Below are 22,513 nucleotides of genomic sequence, written 5' to 3'. Positions count from 1 at the left end.
GGATGGAGAGAGAGTGTGTGGGAGGGAGAGAGAGTGGAAGTGGGGGAGGGAGGGAGACAGAGACAGAGACAGAGACACACTCTGGAAGAGACAGCATAGGCAGGGGAGTCTGACCTGGGCAGTAGCCTGTGTAAGGTGGGGAGAAGGGGGAAGTGGTTGCCAGGATGAGTCACACTTCACCACACTGGCCTCCAGGGGGTGTCATCAGCCTGCAATATTTCTGTTGCCTTTGCTGGCAAGTCGGGAGGAAGCCGGTGGACCTTGAAGGTGAAGACTGGGAGGACGCATGCCCCCACCGTGGGCCGAGCAAGAATGAGGTGTTCCCAGTCAGAGCGGTGCCCGAATTTCCTGCTAACTAACCCCAGCTGAGGTAAGAACCTCCATCTCATAAAACTGAAGCGCTTTCATTCCAGCTTTAACTTTGCTGACCTGTTTTACTTTGGAAAGAATGACAGAACCTCATTCCAGCAATCTCTCAGGGATTGAAACCCTCAAGAGGAAGAACTCTGAAAGGCTGTTTACAGCCTCCCACGTGAGGCCAGCCTCCCACACAGTGTCCCTGTCACCTGGCTGCCTTCACAGGGCACCAGGGCCTCTTGGTCACCAGCTTGCATGAATAGGGAACTGATTGCTGAGTGCCACTCCAATATATATATATATTTGATTTATATTTGATTTGAAATGTTCTGAGGAAAGAACTGTTACTTAAAAGGAGAGATTGGTGTGAGCACAGTGAACATCAGGGACAGATTTCAAAACCACTAGGGGCTCGGCCTTTTTTCTACCTAAGAATGTGCCACAGAAAGCAGAAGGGGGAGGGGGAGAGGGCGTCTCCTGGTAGTGTAGGAACACCTGTGGAAAAAGGCCAGCCTAGTCCCCTTGTCCCAAATCAGTGGGGATTGTTAAAAACCACCACCACCAACAACAACAACAACAAGAAGGTAACAGGCCCCAAATGTACTTGCTTATGTTAAGTCCCAGGTCACCACAGAGTGTGGACTCAGAGTTTCAGCTCTCCCAGACATGGAGTCTTAAACCAGTCCATCAGGAATCACCTCCTCAGCTCGAATGAGGTAACCTGCCCGACAGACCCCAGCATCCACCACAGGAAAGTAACCCTGCAATCACCACCTTGCTTTCCTTGCCCCATATTTTCTTTGTTCCCGCTCCATTCTACCTATAAAAGGGTTTGTTTTTATACAGCTCCTCAGTGCTCCTTTCTCTCTGCTAGATTGGATGTTACTTTACTCAAAACGATGTTTGCTCAAATAAACTCTTAAAATTTTTAATATGCCTCAGTTTATCTTTTCACAGAATCAAAATGCATAGAAGTTGTCCCAGTGCTATTAATAGTTCTGGTGTTGCCCCTGGTGACCGCTTTGTGAACCACATGAAATCTGGACCTTGGTTTCCTAAGTTGTGACATGATGGCACTGGGCTGGATGAGAACCAAAGTCCCTTCAGGCTGACACGTGAGGAGAGTGACAGTCACCACAGAGGCAGTACCGGTTACTTACAAGTGTTGAGAACTCCAAGGAGCTTGTGTTTATGTGGGTTATATCTTTCAATATTTACCAGAGGAGAAATTACAACTGAGAACATTTTAAAACACAGGACTATACAAGTACATATACGGAGTAATGATTTCATCACACGTCACATATTCGCTGGAAATATCCTCTTTGAGAATGAGAGTGAAATGTAATGCCATCTTGGTCTTAGAATGAAATAGTTTTGATCTTCTAGAGCCCCCTTAAGGATCTCTAAAACCCCAGGGGTCCCCCAGACTGCACCATTGTGAGCACTGCTGGGATAGTGAAAGCCCCTGGAGCCAGACCCTGCATAGGAATCTTGGTTTTGCTACTTGCTGAGTATGTGTGTGACCTTGGGCCTGTTACCCCCTTTGGACCTCCATTTCCTGTAAAACTGTAATAGTAAGAGTCTGTAACTCACAGGGTTTTAGAAGGGTTAAGTAAAATAATGCATGAACAATACCTCAAAAATGTGAGCGCTGCATACACATAGGCTATTATTAATCAACTAGAGATAAATTTTCATCAAAGTACATTTGGAAACTTAACAGAAAAAGAAGTAAAAAAAGAGCACTTACCGAGCAACAAAACTGCGACGTTTTCCGGTGGCACCTGGAAAAGCAGGGTTGTGCGGGGAATTTCATGGGCTGTGTGGTTGACCTTCGGGGTCTCTGGCTCGAGCTGTCCCCGCTTTTGTAGAGTCCACAGTGAGCGCACTGGGCCTGGCCAGAGCGTTATCTTAACTGACTTTCAGAGTAACTGCTGCCCACCCAGGAGCTTCCCATTTATGCTGCAGGCTCTTCATTGGTAGCTTCTTCCACAGCCGCACGTGCCTAATTGAAAAATTTCCTTGTTTCAACACCTGAGCTTCCCTCCCATAACTATGTGGGGCTTCTTTTGCTATTTGGCGGTCAGCACTGCTCATGACTGAGTGCCTGATATAGGAATTTGGGGTCATCTTCCATAGGTCTAAGGTTCTCACCCAGACTCTTATCTCTGCCCCTTGATTTTTTCATTTGTCTTGGTTGACACAACGCGGTGGTTATGAAATCTGGATGAAAATTGGAATCATCTGGAGAGCTGAATAGCCCGGCTGGAACTATGTGGGTCCATTGAAATGCAGAATTTTAATAACCACATAAAAGTGGACTCATGCAATTCAAACCCATGTTGTTCAAGGGCCAACCCCACAGCCTGGGGCCCACTCCTCAGAGATTCTGATTGCACTCTCTCTGCTGGAGCTACCTGGTGATTCTGAAGTGGAGTAGGGCATGAGAAGCAATGCTCCAATTGTCTGGTGTTTCTCAAAGGATCGTCCCAGGCCAGCAACATCAGCATCACCTGGAAACTTGTTAGAAATGCAAATTCTCAGGCCCACTCCAGATCTACTGAGGTGGGACCCAGGAATCTGTGTTTTACCAAACCCTCTAGGTGATTCTAAAGCACGCTGAACTTGGAGGCCCCGTGCTCTGGATTGCCGCACCTCCAGGATTTCCAACTTCTACCATCACCGCCCTCAATAAGGTAAGCCTGTGAAAACAAAGTTCCGGTTTCTGTCTTCCCAGGTGCAGACTGGGTGACTCTGACATCATTTGCATGCAAAGTCGGTCTGCAGAGCTGCTGGTTCTTGAGTGAGCCAATAAACCAAAGGTCAGTAAATGCACACACACACACACATTCAATTCAGCAAACATTTATTGCACACACATTTATTGAGGCATCAGGCTACTGCTGAGGGCATTACAGAGATAGGGAAGTCTCAGCCCTGCCTTGAAGAGCACCTAGTCTAACAGGCCCAAGGCACGGATACAAACAAGGAGGCAGGATCCCAGGGTCTTCAGAGAGATGTGGAGTTACAGCAACGCTGAGATCACATGGTAGCTAATATTGATGGAGCACTTTCTGTGTGCCAAGCGGAGGGCAGGAAGCTGTGTGTGTAAATCTTCACAACCTCACTTACTCCTCACACGACAACAACCTGTGATGTAGGTTCCAGTACTATTCCCACGTTACAGATGAGGAAATGGGTTTACAAAGAGTGAATACATTACAAGATGGCACAGTTAGCAAGTGGGGAACCTGGATTTAAAGCCATGGCCGTCTGACTCCCAGCCCTCATACATGTCTCTTCGTGTGCTACTTTTAACATGCAAAGGGCATGATAAAGATTTTGGAAACATTTCCTAGCTAATTCTGAGAAAAGAAAACTTTCTTAAAAATTAGGGTTTGTGTAAATGGGTTGAGATGATGGCAGAATTCAAACAGCTTCTGGTTAGACTACGAGAAAACCAGAGGAAGAAAGTAGGTCTTGAATGTTCATACCCTTATCACCTGCAGAGGGCTTGGTGCCTAGAAGATGCTTCAGAACTCCTGGCTGAATGAATCCCCAGGGCACAGTTTGCAGCCATTTTTCATGGCATGTAGGAATCATGCATCATGCCTGTTCTATCCCCATCTTCGACATGTAGACGAGGCTCTGATCCTCAGGAATCCTCAAGAACAAGCATCCTTCTGGGACAAGTACCAAAAAGAAAATCAACCATACTAGCCTGCGCTAGCCTCCTCAACAAAGTTGCTGAAAAGAATGGAAAATATTTGCAAATATGTAACACTATTTGAAGGAAATTTGGATTGGGTGAACCTAATTCTGTATTCTTAGTTTTTCTTACAGAAATTCTATATTACTTTGGAAACAATAGGCGAATGTTTATAGTGAAGATCTATAGGATTGTCTGCCCAACACTCACCATATTTGTTTTTCTAGAAAGTGGCACCCATCCCACCCATGTTTCTCATGGGACCTGACATGTAAGAGTTGACAAGAGTTGTCACCCAATCCAAGGTGGGCTATTGACTTCTTTGCTTAGGATTCTTTGGGATTTGATACTGAGAGTCTCCTTCTGATGACTGAAGCTAGAAGGTACACAGCACAAAGCTTGGTGCAAATGTTTCCAGCCACATGAAGTGATACAGTCTGTAATGAAAGAAAAGGTGGCCGACGACACATAGAGCGCCAGAGATGAGGAAGAGGGTTCTCCATGCTTTTGGAGAAACTGGCTTTAGTTATTCCTGAGACCCATCTGCATTATCCCTGTTCTTTCCCAGGCTTGTTTTTTTTCAGTATTTCCTTAGATTTTTAACTCAGCCAAATCCTCTTTGAGATGAAGCTCTTTGGAATTCTGGCTCTGTCCCTTGTAACCACAGCCCTGACCAAAACAGGTGTTTGAACAGCTTTAGAGTGATTGAAATGACTACAAAAGAGAAAACAAGCAATAGTTCTAACTTCTCGTTTTTTGCCACCCTGGTTCTTTCTTAGCAGGTGAAGTTCCATAGATATCCTCTAAGGGTCAGTTACGTAATTTTTTAAGCAAACTTTTTAATCGAACTATAGCATTCAAAAAATATAAAACCCAAAGCACTGAGCAATCATGCCTTTTCAGAAAATACACACACCTGTGTCACCTATACCAGCTCAAGAATCAGAGCATTTCCAGCAACCCAGAAGAATCTCCCCAGAATATCCTCTGTCAGCAGTATATCCCCACCTCAAGGTAGCCACTCTCCTGACTTCTGACATAAGTTTAGTTTTGCCTCTTTTTGTACTTGTAGGAATCATACAGCATGTTCAGTTTTGTGTCCGCCTTCTTTTTCCTGTGTGAGACAAACCCATGTTGTTCATGTGGTTGTAGTTCATTGTCATTGCTGACAGCTTTGTCTTCTAAATCTTATTTTTACTGACGGAAAGTAGGCTGGAGATCAGTACTGGGGACCTCGTATGAGGAGCTGTCTGTTCTGATGATATATGGATCATGATGGTGGAAGATCTAATTCAGCAAGCTGCCTGGAACTGTACAGCAGACAGAAATTGCACGTAACAAAGTGGGAAGTTTTACTGAGATTATTATACTGCTCAGCTTAAGTGAAGACACAGGCTGCTTCTTTCCTATGAAGGAGGAAAAACAACAAATGATCTGCCTCCTATCCTTGTTCAGAATAGAGCTTCTGAAAGAAAACCATGGCACAGTCTCCTCAAAAGTGACCCTTCCAAAAACCTAATCAGACCGTATATTGTTTGGTTCAGCAAATAGCATTCAGTGATTCTACAGATAAATAACTCTTTAGTGCAATTTATATCATGATTTCTGGAAGACAACACCATTCATCTAATTTTTTACCAAGCAGGCAATTAGTAATTTATCCACAGGACTCTTCTATCAGACCTTTCCTCACCAGCCCTGAGATACAGATTTTGAATAAAATTTCCATCAATACCTGTAGTTTTCCTTCTTCTTCCTTTTTTTTTTAATGAGTTTCAGGTGTAGAAAACAATGTAATAGTTAGACATTTACACCCTCACCAAGTTATTACTCCCCCAATCTACTACCCATCTGACACAATATATAGCTTTTACAATTCCATTGTCTATATTCCCAATGCTGTACTCCACATACCATGACTATATTTATATGCATATGTTTAATTATAGTTGACATTCAATATTATTCAACTTCAGCTTCAGCACAGTGGTCAGGCATCTACACAGTCTATGAAATGGTCTCCCTAATAAGTCCAGTGCCCATTTGGCACACTATGTAATCTTTACAATATTATTGATGAAAAGATATTTGCCAATGATACGTCTGATAAAAAGTTAATATCCAAAATTCATAGAAAATTTATATAACTCAATATCAAAAACAAAACAAAACAAAACAAACCCAATTAAAAAACGGGCCGTGGACATGAACAGACATTTCTCTAAAGAGGACATACAGATGGCCAACAGACATATGAAAAAATGTTCAATGCCACTAATCATTGGAGAAATGCAAACAAAAACCACAATGAGATACCATCACACCCCGGTCAGAATGGCTATTATTAATAAATCCACAAACAAGTACTGGCGAGGATGTGGAGAAAAGGAAATCCTTGTGCACTTTTGGTAGGATAGTAGATTGGTTTAGCTACTATGGAAACAGTATAGAGGTTCCTTAAAAAAATGAAAATGGAACTACCTGATGACCCAGCAATTCTAATCCTGGAAATCCAAAGAAATAATCCAAAGAAATCCAAAACACTAATCCAAAAAAATATATGTATCTCGATGTTTATTGCAGCATTATACACAATAGCTGAGACATGGAAACAATGGAAACACCCATCAATAGATGATTGGATAAAGAAACTGTGGTACGTTTATAAAATAGAGTATTACTTGGCCATAAAGAAGAATGAAATCTTACCATTTGCAATGACATAGATGGATCTAGAAAATATTATGCTAAGTGAAATAAGTCTGATGGAGAAAGACAAATATCATATGGTCTCTTATATGTGGACTCTAAAGAACAGATTAAACAAGACAGAAATAAACTCAAAGATATAGGGGGGGAACTGATCGTTGCTAAATGGGAGGGGGGATGGGGCGAAGGTAAAGGGATTAGAAAGCACAAATTAGTAGTTACAATATTGTCACAGGGATATGAAAGACAATTTGAGGAATGTAGTTTTCCTTTTTTATACTCCATGGGAATTAAAATGCAAATAATTACAAGCCCAAATCAACTGGTTTAAACAATAATGAAAACATTATTTTTCATCACAAGAAGTTTGGAGATGGGTTAACTTGGTTCAATGACGTCAACAAGGATCTGGATTCTTTCTGTGTCAAACTGCCCATAGGAGAATACCCCAGAGATCCAAGGAGTCTGAAGCCATTCCAGGAGTCACATCCAGAAATAATACAGAAAGGACAACTTCCTGCATAAAAGAAGATGTCTTCCCTTTCTCTCTCTCTCTCTCTCTCTCTCTTGCTCTCGCTCTCGCTCTCGCTCTCACTCTCACTCTTGCTCTCTCTCCCTGCAAAATTTCCTTAGAAACCCAAAACTTCTCATCAGCCAGAATGACATTCAAATCCACTGATAAAACCAACCAATGACAGGGGGAGTGGGATTACCACACTTCACACAAAACAACAGCAATTGTCCCTAAAATTAGGAATACAGTCCCCTTGCCTGAGCCACTTTCAAACAACACAATGGCTTTTGTGTTGTTGGGGGTAAAAAAAAAAAAAGGGGGGGAGAAAAATCACTGGGATGAAAACTACCCAACCACTGTCTTAGGCAGTTCACCTTTTTGGCTTTCCAACATCCCTCCAAACACACTCATGCTCAACACATGTTCAAAGCACATTCATACTTTTACAAAATACACATGGTCCCTCCATGAGTGAAAATAACCAGAAGTCTCACCAAGAAGAAATAAGATAAATCCAATAAAACTCCCATTCAGAAAAGTGACTGGTGTCACTGGTCCACAGCACATACTATTTCCTGCAGAATAGGAATAGCAAGTACTATGCCCATGACCCAGCCAGTCTGGCTATCCTGGGTTCTGCTATCCTGGAGGACCTCCCTTGCCTCCTGGCCTCCATGGCCACTTCTGAGGTGAGCACTGGAGCAGATGCCCCCTAGAGACTGTTGGGTTTAGCAGCCTACCTCCTGCAGGAACAAATGCTCTAGCCTCAGGACTACCTTAGGGCTTGAATGGTCCCAGACTTTTGTCAGTTAGGTTTGGAGTTCACTTCTGGTCGATTCTAGGGACCCATAATGGCCAATAATCTTGTCTGAGTGAGATCTGTGGGTCCCACAATCCCTGTCTCCTCACCATGCTTCTTTATGCTCTGCTCACCCTCAAGCCCAAAGTTTAATGGCCTCCACCTTGAGGCAATTGATACAAGAGCCATGTGGTGGAAGAAGGAGCCGAGCCGAGGAGGGGAGGCACTGACTGGAAGCCCAGCCTTCCCGGTGCGTCTAAGCCAGACTGTGCCTCTTTTCTTGTGAAGAATGTTTGATGAGAGGTATTAAAGAGATTTAAGTGGGGAATCAGATTTTCATTTATCTCAATCCTATCAGTCTTACCTCCTGCTAAATATCTTTCTTTTCTACCTCTTTTTTTTAATCAATTTTGTACAAAATTTGGATTTCTAACCTTGAAATTCTCCAAAGTGTGGGACTTTAAGTCAACTTAGATTGCAGGTTATAGGCTGAAAGAGTCTGTATTGCAAAACTCTATTTTCTTCCCTTTCTGCATTCAGTCATGCCACTTTTCATCCAAACTTGCTCCTTAGACTATTCCTTTCTGGAAAACTGCCAGAAATAAACAGCATGTGCCAATACCCCCAGTTTTCCTACCATTATCTCTAATCCTACAGTGTCTGCAGGCACGTGATTGGGGGCCTGAAGTCCAACAAGTGGTGATTTGCCAAATGCTACAGACTCAGAAATTTTGAAATATGGCTTTTGCCATTACAAAATGCATAAGAGCTGCATATAGGAAGAAATGAGTGAGTTGACCACCAGCAGAAGCCAGGAACTATTACACCTCAGTTCTTGGAAAAGCAGGTTTACATTTTCTTTTCATACATGAGTACACTCCAGCTTCCCCTGCCCACTCCACCTTTCCAGAAATTGTTTTACAATCTACAGCAAAGGGAAGCTCTTCTACTCACAAACAAACACATATTTGAAAAGGGATTGGAATACACATTTTGAAAACAAGGTGAGTCACAGAAGTCGATATAAAATATGTATCTGAAAATAGATGAAGAAACACTTCTTACCAAAGGAGAGGGAGCATATTTTAATCAGAAGGACAAAAGGAAATGTAACAGTGAGAATTGCTTTGTTCGTGAGATTTTTCACTTTTAGAAAACATGACATGATGTTCTGTCCATCATGGACAGTCCCAGTTACCATTTGTTTTAAGAAGGATGCTTGTCTTCATCAGGATTCCACTAATGGCCAATGGATTTTCCTCCATGATCCCTGGGAGAAATATTAGTGTTGATGCACCATTGAGCCTTCTTATCTTTACACCGTTATTCAACATTTTAACCTGGCAACACGCTGCACCAACAAGGAAATCACACCGAATTCCAGAGATCTGGGAAGTCTTGGTAGTCCCAGAATTAACACAGGCATCCCAGGACTTACCACGTGGTTCTGGCAATATAATTCTCACCAGGCAAGAGTTTGACATTTTTTTATGTTATTTAAGCCAAATCAAATTTCTTTCCAGAAGTGACTACTCCTGTTTGGTTTTGGATTGAATGTTAACCAACTCCCTTTATACAAGTTCAGCACATTTGACCAAAACAGAACTATGTTCCAAAAACAAGGTTGAGATGATATATCATGTTCACTGAGTCATCTTATTGTTAGCGTGTTCCTGGCACATGGTAGGTACTCAATAAATACTTAGTGCACAGATGAATAGATGAAAAGAGACATGCCCACTCAGTAGCTCGAATAACATTGGCTTTGGACATTTCATTGGTCACTCTGAATTGTTCACAGTTTACTAACAATGAAGAGAGGAGCCAGACGTAGAGAAGTCAGATTCCTATACATTGGAAATCGTTTATCATTTCATTCCATTTCTGAGTCTTGCTTTTTTTGTCAAATAGTGTCTGTCAACATCTATTCCCTCCTGGGTAGAGCTCAAGGCAAAGAGCAGAAAATTAACATTTCTAGAATGAATCTCTTTCTACATTTTTTTCCCTCCACCCCAAATATCTGAATCTGAGCCAGGTGGCCGTCACTACTGCAATGATTGGCCCCAGTGAGGCTCTTTAAATTCTGCCTCTCCTTCCTCCTCCAATCTCAGAAATAACTTCTGCCTTCCAATTCCACAGCATTGATCTTACCACGGGGATAGTCATTATTATTACCAGTTGCACACACACAGCCATAGAATTACTAAAAACACATGGCTCACTTTCTCACTTTGCCCCGTCATGAGTTCCTTGCAGGCGGGCAACCATTTGCAGTCCTAGCTTCTGGTACAGTGCCAAGTCCATAATACGCATCTGTCAAATGAAATAATAAATAAGTAAACAGCAGAGATATATTTTTTACTCCTCTGTGAACTGAGAATTTAAAAAGGTAAACAAGGAAAACTGGATAAAATTTCTTTCCTCAGTATAGAACAAAGAAGAGAAAAGAGAGGGAAAATTCAGTACTTAATTAGCTAGAAAACCAATGAAGGGAAGAAGTCTAATTGTCTTTGGGGTTTATCACTCTGGAGAGTGTGTTTAGCAAATGTAAATTCCTTCTCATTAAGACACAATGTCTCTGTCCCTTCCCCGTGAATCTGGGCCTAGCTGAGTGACTCAGCTGTAACCAATAGAATGCAGTGGTGATGCGGCATAACTTCTGAGGCTAAGTCAGAAAAAGCCATAATGTTTCCACCTGGTCCTCTTAGGACAGTCCTTCTGGGGAAGCCTGCCCCTGCCACCATGGAAGAAGTCCAAGGGGACACTGCACTGGAGAAGCCACATATAGGCTTCTGGTCAGCCCCAACTAAGTTCCCAAGCAACAGCCAGCCTCAGCTGCTGGCCATGTGCATGAGTCACCTGGTGGACATCCAGCTCAGTTGAGCCTTTGGATGGCTGCAGCCCCAGACAACATCTGAAGGCAACAGCTTGAAAGTGCTCTGTGAGAACTGCTGAATTGCTTCTAAATCTGACTCAAAATCATAAGCAAAATGAAATGGTTGTTTCAAACAGCTGAATGTGGGGGCAATTCATTACCCATTAATAGTAACTGGACCAGTTGCCTCTGGAGATTATTACTATAGCAAATCCTTGAAATTTTCTCTCATATTTCTGAAGGAGGTAGTTGAACCCTCTATCGATTTTCAGAGCAAGCATACACACGGACATAGAAGCACACCATTTATTTGTGAGTGTGTCCAACCATAGATAAAAACAGCATCTGAGTTGGGAGCATGAGCAAAAAAGGTGAAGGGATTAAGTATAAATCTCCAGTCATAAAAACAGTCATGGGATGTATACAGCATAGGGTACATAGTCAATAATGTTGTAATAACTATGAGTGGTGTCAGATGCGTACGAGACTTCTCGTGGTCATTGCCTTGTAAGTTATATAAATGTCTAGTCACTGTATACCTGAAACTAATATAATATTGTATGCCAACTGTAATTGAAAAGTAAAGTTATAAAAAAATATCTGAGCTTGTGCATGCAGAACCCATCAAAATACAAATTAAAATCACAGAGGACTTCTGGAATGGAAGCACTTTCCTTAATTAGGGCAAGAAATGCAAAACCTGTTTAAGATGAGAGTCAAAAGAGTAATTATTAGAGGCTTAAACAAAGTGATGTTTCTTAGTTACTGAACAAAGACTTGGTTACTAGAAAGGCTCAGAAATTATTCTCCCCTGAAAGAAAATGAAGATGAAAAAACATTCTCAGAAAACATCTCGTGCCTGAAGCCAGCTCTGCCCCCATGTAGGGCCGAGATGCTGACTTCATCCCCTGTAACAGCCCATGACTAATCTCTGACAATTAGTGCAAACTCACAAATATTCTCTCCATCCAAGGCAACAGTAGGAAACCTTTCCAAATGGCCAAATCTTTCCACAGTCAGGAGGCTTTGCAGGATTCATAAATTAAACCTTTCACTAGCACAAAAGGAAAGAATCACACATGTGACTGGTTGTTCTTCCTTTTTTTGTTCCCCTTCCCATTAGAAACGTGCCCCATCCACGTGCAGCTGAGGAGGCAGCTTCCTGAGGCTGTGGCCTTCCTTGTCTGCCGTTTCCGTTCAACCTTCAACAGTCCCCACATTTGGGAAGGATTGGCCCAGCCTGGCCTGAGGGGCAGTTAAAAGAGGGCTGAGCTGTCCTCACATATCTGTCCTTTCAGCCTGGTATGCCCAAAACCAGAGTAGCCCCAGGTGAAGAGCATAGGAGGCAAGGGTTTGGTTTCCGGGAATAGCTCCTGCTCAGCAAGCAGCTTCCTGTAGCTGTTTCAGGGATGGATAACTGAGAACTGTAACCCATTTCTTGGTAGCCCCCCCACGTGAGCAACCTCCTTGCGAAGATTCCTTAGCCATTCATAGAGGCATTTACTTACAAATTGCACTCTAAAAAGCCACACTGGACATGCCTAGGGGTCACCGCAGAGAATGGAGGCTAGGAGAATGAGGTGAGTGGAATTCTGAGCCCCCCACCCACATGACAACCAGAGCACCTCAACTTTTTTTTCTGTTTTACATATTTAGCTTGAAATATTTCATTTTTAGAAAAAAAAAGGGGCTGCCCCTGAAAATTATTTGGAAACCACTGCAGAGTAGAAGGAGGATAAGCTTTGGAATCAGAAGGCTATGGGCTTAAATCCCAGCCCTATCCCTTACTGACACTCACTGAATGTCTCTGACCTCAATTCTTCTGTAAAATGGAGATAACAATGCCAAACTCACAGACACAGGGAGGATTGAAAGAGACGATGTGTTTGGAGAATCTGGTATACAGTAGTTGCTCAATAAATAATGAAGTTTGAGACTTTAAAGAGTCAGTAAATATTACTCTCTTTTTCTCTGTGTAAGTTCTGATTAAATTGAGAAAAAGACACAAGAATCAGACAGATAAAAGCCAAAAGAAAGGAGTTGTTTGAAGAATGAGTTTTAGCTCAGAATGAGAGGGCTTTCTCATACTGTATCCCAGAATTAAACTTACCCATCAATCACAGGTAGAGCTGGAAATCTGCAGGCTTCCAGGGGGAGGGCGGGCTCTTTTGTATAATTTACAACACAGAGAATTTCTCTGCAGAAAGGCAGACCCCAAATAAATAAACAGGAGGAAGAGGCTGAGTCACACGTACTCAGTTCTCCCAAACTCACTAACAGATAAATCACCAGGGCCATCATGTACAGTTGTACATGAGAAATATGAGTATGTAAAAGCTACAGGTTACCATTGGTTTCTTCATCTGGGATGATTGCCCTAGGACTTGATAGATTTCACACAAATACTGGTCCATATGACGTAAGTCCTGTCACATTTATTGTCAGGGTAACCTTTGGAATAATTTTCCAGGGGTGCTTTTTCATTATTATTGTGATATTAGTGGGTACATCTAACTTCTGTGGTCATATAAAGACTCACTACTCTCTGTCCCCTGAATCAGAGTATTTCTATGCACCCCTAGGGTGTATCTTCCTTGAATCTATACATTTTTAAAAAAGGCTTTTACAATAAGTCCTCAACTTCTTTTAATATGAAGGCTAATCTTGGGAGACTACTACCAGCCCATCCTAATGTCACAATGTTTAATGTGTATATACCCTACTGAGATGAAAATTTCAACTCAGTGTAATGATAAGCATTTCCCCCATCTCTCTGAATACACTCAGTTTAACTAGTATTAACACTAGTCTCAAGTTCCCAGAAATACTTGGAAAAGGGACAAAGGTTGTTTCATTTATTTTGGTCTCCTTCCCTTTCACACCCTCTTCCTAGCTTTCTGCTGGAGGCAGTTTTGCCATATTTGGTTTGAAGAAATGGACAAGAGTCTTATTTGGGGAGACAAGTGAGAAGAAACAACTGAAACTGTTCATAAAACAGTAAGGCATTAATAGAAATATCAGTATTTCTGAGCTCAGAGGTTTAAAAAATTTGGTGATGGTTTTCTGTAACTACAGAATTCCTCTGAACTTTTTTTTTTATCTCCAAAAACTCAATGGGTTTAAACAAGAAGCCAAATAGAGTGAAAACGATAGCTACCATGTATTGAGCTTTGAGCTGTGTGCCTTACTTTCAGTAGTCTTTTGAATCCTTACCACACCTCTATGAAATTGGTTCTATTATAATCCCCATTTTATAGAGGAGGAAACAAAAGAGATTAAGTAACTCACCACAAGGACACAGAGCTGGTAAATTCCAGAGATGTACTTGGATACAGACAGCAGGACTCCTGAGGTTGTGAGAATAGGGAGAAAGTACCGTATTACTGTTCCTGAAAAGAATCAAACAAATATAATGTGTGTTGATTTTTCTATAGAAAAGCCATCTGGTTTCAACTGGAGTTGAGGGATTTAACCAACAATAGAACTCCATGGAAAATTTCTTTTCCTTATTACGAGAAGCAAAGGCTCCTGTTTTATGGAATAAACCGGATTAGAAAGGTATGCCCAGCAAGGAGCTCTGTGAAAGAAAACGGCTCCTATCGAGGGAGCTTATAATAAATTATGAACAACAGCAAAACAGCCTCTGTGTTACTGTCTAAAAAGAGCCCATCTCTGAGCTTCTTCCCCAATTATAAACTGGGAAGATATTTTTATACAGTCAGGCTTGGGGTAAACCCCTGGTCTCAATTAAAACTGCAAAATACCTGAGGGGGGTGGAGATAACCCAATTCCTAACAATCTTTATGAATGAAGGATCTGAGAATAGAATAAAACTCTGGTAAATTTGTATGAAAATAAAACAAAACTGAAGAATTCTCTTGAAAACTTCAAGACAAAAATTTCTTAATGCATTTTTATTAGGACTGTTTATCTTCCAAAGGAACTGGAATGCCATGGTGAGAAAGCCTTTTGTAATCATTTCAAGTTGCACTGGATTGATTTCCTGGTTAAGTTTTAACGGCAACAATACATTTTTCTGTGTTTTCCCAAAAATAAGACCAGGTCTTATATTAAGTTTTGCTCCAAAAGAGGCATCATGGCTTTTGTTCAGGGGATGTCATCCTGAAAAATCATGCTAGGGCTTATTTTCCGATTAGGTCTTATTTTCGGGGAAACACGTTTTGTTGTTGTTGTTGTTGTTGTTAACCAAACAAGATTTGAAGCCATCATTATGCAAGGATTCAACTGGTTGGCAGCTTTTAGTTCTCTGGATACAAATCTTTCCAAATAAGACTCAAGTGTTTGGAAATTGCTTATTACTTCATCAAAACAGTTTTCCCATGTGAGGTTCAGGGAAGATGGGAGATTGGCATTGGAAACAATGTAGGAAGTATTTTATGGGCAGATCAAACCCATGGCTCTGCCTTATGTCCCATTAGAATAGAAAACAATCCTAGAGCTCAAAGGAACTCAGGAAAAATTCTCTGTTTGACTCAACTAGAATCAAGCTTGTTGATCCAAGGGCTACCTATGGAGCTAATTCTATATATTATCCATCAATGCCAGTCATCACTATTATCATTCACCATTACCATTATCATTTAAAACGCATTGAATGATTGAGCACAATGCTAGAAAGTGGGGTGTAAAGATGAACACAATTGGTTCCTACAACATGGAGCTCACAGGAAAATTGAGGAACCGGCACATCCATATAGATCAAGATAGATCATGATTGAAACCAGCATTTGACAGTTGATACATAATGATCCAAAAAAAACAAATACTTTTGTGATTTAAATGAGCGAAAGCCTGGAGGCAACTAGGTCTCTAAGAGGAGGTAAGGATTCTAGAAAAGTGGGAGAAAAAAGGCTTTCAAAGTCTAGGTGCTCCATCTTGAATCTGGTTTAAAAATTACCGTAGTTTGAATCAGGTTGCTGCAAAAGTAATTACAACTTAAACAGTTAAAAAAAATTGCAAAAACTGCAATTACTTTTGCACCAACCTAATAACATAAACTCAAGAATTTATTCATGTGAATTTATTGAGCTGTAGATAATGATTTGTGCACTTTTCTGCATCTATTTTATACTTCAATACAAACCTTAATTTAAAATTTTGTAACTTCAATTTAAAAAGTATTTTAAAGGAATACCTCCTCGTAAGATAGTCCAGTAGCACAGAAAATTTTAAAATAGAAAGTGAAAGCTTGTCAGATCATTCTCCCTCACCCGCCTCTCGGACTCACATTGTTCTTCCCCTTCCCCACAACTGGAAAGTCAGCTGCTCTCAGGCCAGTTTGGAATCGATCAGTGTGGAATCACTGGCCTGAGCGCAGCTTCAGTGGACAACTGAGACATTCTTTGAGAAACTTCCCAGAGGCCTACAACTTAAGTGGAGAAGGCTTTCCTGTTCCTTGCAGTTCTAGAATTTGTATTGTTTGTGGGTAGAGTTGCAATATTTAGCAAAAATTAACAAACAAAAACTAGAATTCTCAGTTATATTTAAATTATGCAACAATGATATTTTGCGTATAATTATGTCCCATTCAATATTTGAGATATATTTATATGAAAATATTATTTGCATTTATCTGAAATTCAATTCTAACTGGGAATCCTGTATTTTACCTGGAAACCCTGTTTAGGACACATGGATCTACAGCTGCCTTTCCAGGGATTAGTGTTGTTTCCTACCCCAAAGTTACATAGAAAGAGAGACAATGCTTAGAAAGTTCTAGAAATTAGCCAACATTTATTTTATGTTTTTATTCACTTTATTTTATGCATTGTTTTTATTTTAAAATTTATACATGCTTATGGATTAAAAAAAAAAAAGACTTTTAAAATACAATATGAAAGGCTACCTTAGCAGGAATGGTAGAGCAAGAAGCTACCAAAATTTCCTTCTCCATAAAAGCAACAAGAATACCAGCAAAAATTGTCAAAATTAACATTTTCAAAACTCTAAAAATTAACCAAAAACTGGCAACAATCCAAGGAGTATAAGATTTGCTGTATTTTAATTTGTCCTATTCCTTTCACTTTCTGACAAGCTCCATGGGAGTCTTAAAAAGGAAGAGCCCCTAAAACACAGTGAAAACTAGCAGCTTGATAACTCCTGAAGGGGATACAATGGGTTTGGACCTCCCCAAACTACTTTTCTTAGAAAGCTGTCACTGTTTGAGCTGCCTGGAAATTCTCTAGAAATGCCCAATTGCAAGTCTTGTCTTTATTTGATGTGACTCATACCTCTCTCATTTCAAATAGCCTTTTTCCCTGGGAGTCTTTGTTAAAAAACATCAGTCACAATTGTTTAACATCACAGTTGCCTGAGGCAGTAAGCAGTTGGGAGTTCACAAAAAGCTGATCAAAAAAGTTAAAAATTAAAAGGTGGGGAATGAGGTGTCCAAAGGGAGCTTTGAAAAGCTCCAACGCATTCCTGGGAATCAAGAAAACCATGCACATACGTAAAGTTGCATACATGCCAGGGTTGTACAAATGCCTAGGAAAGATCTGAGAAGGCCTCATCCTAAGGTCTCATCACTCCCTGATCTTCAGGGTCTGTGTAAGCAGGAAGTGAAGGCTAAAGCAGAGTTGTAAATTGCTTGCCTGAGCATTTAAAGTGTTCTTCAAAATACACACGGACCCCACTGGCAAAAGTCTGGAGACTTGGCTCCAGCAGTTTTAGGAAATTTCTGTTTAATCATTAGCTAACCAAAGGGAGCCTTCAGGAGATAAAGTTGACAAAGAATAATGACTTTACAGAATTAATTGGGAAAATTACTAAACAAACAAGTAGACACAACAACAAACAGCTACAACAACACACCCTGGAGAAGAGGGAAATATGATTTAAAGTATTGCCACATTATATTATTTAAAATGTCCAGTTTTAGACAGGAAAATCACTAGCCATCCAACGAAATAAGAAAGTTTGGCCTATACACAAGGGAAAAAAGTATTTCACATAAACTGTTGCTAAACAGGCCCAGATGTTGGGACAAAGAATTTAAGTCAGCTACTTAAAATATGTTCCGAAATTTAAAGGAAATCATGTTTAAAGTGCTAAAGGAAAGTATGAGAAAGACGCCTCAGTAAATATCAAAACAGAATATCAATAAAAATATTGAGATGAGTCAAAAGAAACACATAGTCTGGCATTGAAAAATACAATAAGTGAAATGAAGACTTTATTAGAGAGGTTTAACAAGAGCTTTGAGCTGTCAGAAGAAAGAATTTAAAAATGTGAAAATAGGACTATGGATGATGTAGTCTGAGTAACAGACAGAAAAGAAAAGAAAAAACTTAAGCGCCTCGTAAACCTGTGAAACATCATCAAGCACACCAACATGTGTAAAGGAAAGTCCCAGAAGGAGGGAAGAGAAAGAAAAGGGCAGAAAGAATATCTAAGAGAAAAATAGCCCAAACTTACTAAATTTAAATGAAAAATATTAATCTATATATCCAAGAAGGAAGAGATCTACCTCGATACATCATAAACTGTTGAAAGACAAATAGAATCTCGCAAACAGCAAGAGGGAAGTGACTCAACACATATAAGGAATCCTCGATGACATTAAAAGTTGATTTCTCATCAGAAACCATGGAGGTCAAAAGACAGTGGCATAACATTTTAAAAGTGCTGAAAAAGACTGTCACCCCAAAATTCTGTATCCAACAAAATGATCTGTCAAAAATGGAGAATATGGGACCGGCGCGGTGGCTCAGGCGGTTAGAGCTCCATGTTCCTAACTCCGAAGGCTGCCCGTTCGATTCCCACATGGGCCAGTGGGCTCTCAACCACAAGGCTGCCAGTTCAATTCCTCGAGTCCTGCAAGGGATGATGGGCAGCGCCCCCTGCAACTATCAATGGCAACTGGACCTGGAGCTGAGCTGCGCCCTCCACAACTAAGACCGAAAGGACCAAAAACAACAAAAGAACAAGACAAACAAATGAGATACAAAAACTCATAGACACAGACAATAGTTTAGTGGTTACCAGAGGGTAAGGGGGGTGGGGGGTGGGAGATGAGGGTAAGGGGGATCAAATATATGGTGATGGAAGGAGAACTGACTCTGGGTGGTGAACACACAATGGGATTTATAGATGATGTAATACAGAATTGTACACCTGAAATCTATGTAATTTTACTAACAATTGTCACCCCAATAAATTAAAAAAAAACAGGGGAAAAAAGAAGACTGAAAGGACAACAACTTAACTTGGAAAAAAAAAATCCTGGAAGTACACACTGTTCCCCAATAAAGTCCTGTTCCCCTTTGCTAATAATATCTTTTTTTAAAAATGGAGAATATAAAATGGTTCACCTGCTTTGGAAAACAGTTATCATAATACCCCTCAATTCCATTCCCAAGATCTATATACCCAAAAGAATTGAAAACATATGTCCACACAAAACTTTGCCCACAAATATTCATAGTAATATTATATATAATAGACAAAGAATGGAAACAACCCAAACATCCATCTATTGAAGAATGTATAAATATGAAGTGGTATATAAACATACAATAAAATATTATTCAACTTTAAAAGGAATAAAATACTGATAATACTACAACATGAATGAACCTTGAAAACATACTAAGTGAAAGAAGCAAGATACAAAAGGCCACATATTGTTTAATTCTATTTATATAAAATGTCTAGAATACGAAGATCCTTAGAGACAAAAAGTAAATAAGTGGTTGCCAGGATTGGGGATATATGGGAATGGGGAGTAAGTACTAATGGGTATGGGATCTCTTTTTGGCGTGATAAAATGTTCTGGAATTAACCTTAAGTAAGTGTTAATGGTTTCACAACCTTGTGAATATGTGTAACTAAAACCAAGTACACTGCATATGCGTGAATTTTATGATGTGTGAAATATACATCAAAAAAAAGAAAAGAATCATAAAAGTATTTAAAGTGAAAACTCAGTGCACCCTGACCACCACTCCTTTCACCATCTAAAATTAACCTTTATTAAGTTTTTCTTTTTTTCTACAGAAATGTTCTATGTATGTGTAAACATATACTTTTGAAATTTACCCAAACAGGAAGGAACACACTATACATGCTGTTCGGTTATGTGCTTTTTTTTTTTTTTCACTTTCAATTTATCTTAGTTTTTTTTCCTCCTATTTAAAAAAAAAATTGCTGTAAAGTATTTTGCTCTGTGGATATGGCATAATTTATTTAATTATTTCCGCGTTGAAGAACATTTGAGTCACTTTTAATTTTTTCCACTGAAAATATGCTGCAGCAAATATCCTGCTAGATATATCTTTGTGCACTTACCGTGGTATATGGTTAAATTCCTAGTAGTAGAATTGCACACAAACATTTTACAATGTAACAAGAGGCAGAGTGTAACAAGTGAAAAGTTGGTGGTCAACTGGACCTTGATTCCTACTTCTGCCATTTAGTATTAAATGCATGATCTTGACCAGATTATTTAACATTTCTGAGACTCATTTTCTTCATCTATAAAACTGAGCTATGTTTGGGAACCACTTCCCCACTCTTGAAGTTTCCTTCCTAGTTGGAGGAGCTCAAATAGGGATGTGTGGTGGCTGGCCTTTCTCCACTCCTTTAATCACTCTACCCAGGACGAGTTGAAGAGACTTATCTAACGGGTAAGTTTGGTAACCATAAACGAAGTGTTCTTGGCTCCGATTTTCCATGTTCCTTCTTGGGAGTGAACTCCTCCGTGTTGTACATCTTTCTTGGACAGCTCCCACACTGAGAGATCTGCACAAACCCATCATTCCAGTGACTAGACAGCTTCAGTGGAGGAGACATTCAGCTCGCCTGTTGATGTAAATCATCTGACTTAGTCTTTTACAGTAAGAAAAGTGATAGTTTCCTCTTTGTTGTTTTTGTCTTATTTCTCAGGTTATTTAGAACTTAGGTGAAGACAGGGAGTATTTATTAACTGACTCAAGGTCCTAACCAACTATCACTACTTAGGGTATGGTTTTGAGGATTGAAGAGATACAATGTTTGAAAAGTATCTGGCATATTAGGAACTTAAAAATTATAATTATTAATATTATTTCAGAAACAAATAGTGGTTTACATTATCTTCTCACTCTCTATTATGTGCATTCCCACTAACCAAGATTATTTTTTTAGCTCTACTTTCTGTGTTTTGCACCACACACACACAAATAAACACATATGTTGACTATGCCATTGCAAATTACATGTGCCCTTTTTACACTCTTGCCAAAATACTTGTTCACCCTCTCTATTGGTCAGATTCTTTCACATGCAAGGGACAGAAACAAAATTCCAAGTACTATCTTTAGCAAAAGGGAAAATTTAATGACCTTCTATAATTGGGGAAGACAGAATAGATGTGATCTCAGGCAGGACTGGATCTAAGATCTCAGTCAGCGTCACCTGGGCTTTCTCTGTCTCTATTCATCATCAAGCATGCTTTTCTTTGCTTGTTGAGCACTGCATTTCCAACACCTAGGCCAGTAACTGGCACAGAGTAAGGATGCATTAAATACATATACAATGTATACAAATGTAGAAATTCTTCCCTAACGTCCTGGGCTTCCTCACAAAGTTTGGATTATACAACAAAGCTATTGATCCCCAGAAGCTTTAGGTAACTTGCTTTCTATTTGTCCTATGCGTTTTTTGTACCGTTCTCTTCTTTTCCTGTCTTCCTTTTGGCTTATTTGTGTATTTGACAACTATTGTGTATTGTGTATTTGACAACTATTACTCGAGATCCTTTCTTGAATTATTAACTATAATTCTTTGTTTTGGTTTTAGTGGTGTCTTTGGGGTTTATAGTATACATATTTAATTTAACGTCTATCATCAAATGATATGCCATTTCATGTACAGTCTAAGACTTTAAAACACTAGACATTTTCCCCTCCCAGTATTTGTGCTGTTATTGTTTTACATTTTTCTTCTACATGTTACAAACCCCACCATACATTGTTATATTTTTTTCTCTAAACAGCAGATTATTTTTTAAAGATTTTAAATAATAATTTAAAAATCTTTACATTTACCAACTTAGTTATTTCCAGTGCTTTTCACAGATCCAGATTTTTATCTCATATCATTTCCTTTCTGCCTGAAGGACTACCTTTAACATTTTTTATAGTACTGGCCTTGTGATAGTCTGCTGGTGATGAATTCTTTCAGTTTTTTTTATATATATACCTATACCTGAAAAGCTGTTATTTTGCCTTCATTTTTGGAAGGTATTTTTACTGAGTAAAGAATTCTACTTTTAAAGCCTTTCCTCCTTCAGTACTTGAAGATATTGCTCTGCTGTTTTATGGCATGCATTTTTCCAACAAGAAATGTATTTTCATCCTTATCTGTTTCTCTGCATGTATATGATAGGTCTTTTTTTTCCTCTGACAGCTTTCAAGACTTTTTTTCTTCATCACTGTTTTTAAACTGTTTGATTTAGTATGCTTTTGGTGTAATTTTCTTCATATTTATTCTACTTGAAATTCACCTTTTGAATCTAAGGGTTTATTGTTTCATCAAATTTGGGGGCAT

The sequence above is a fragment of the Rhinolophus hipposideros genome (assembly GCF_964194185.1).
Source record: "Rhinolophus hipposideros genome assembly, chromosome: 15".
Lineage (NCBI taxonomy): Eukaryota > Metazoa > Chordata > Mammalia > Chiroptera > Rhinolophidae > Rhinolophus > Rhinolophus hipposideros.
Note: the sequence above shows the minus strand (reverse complement) of the source record.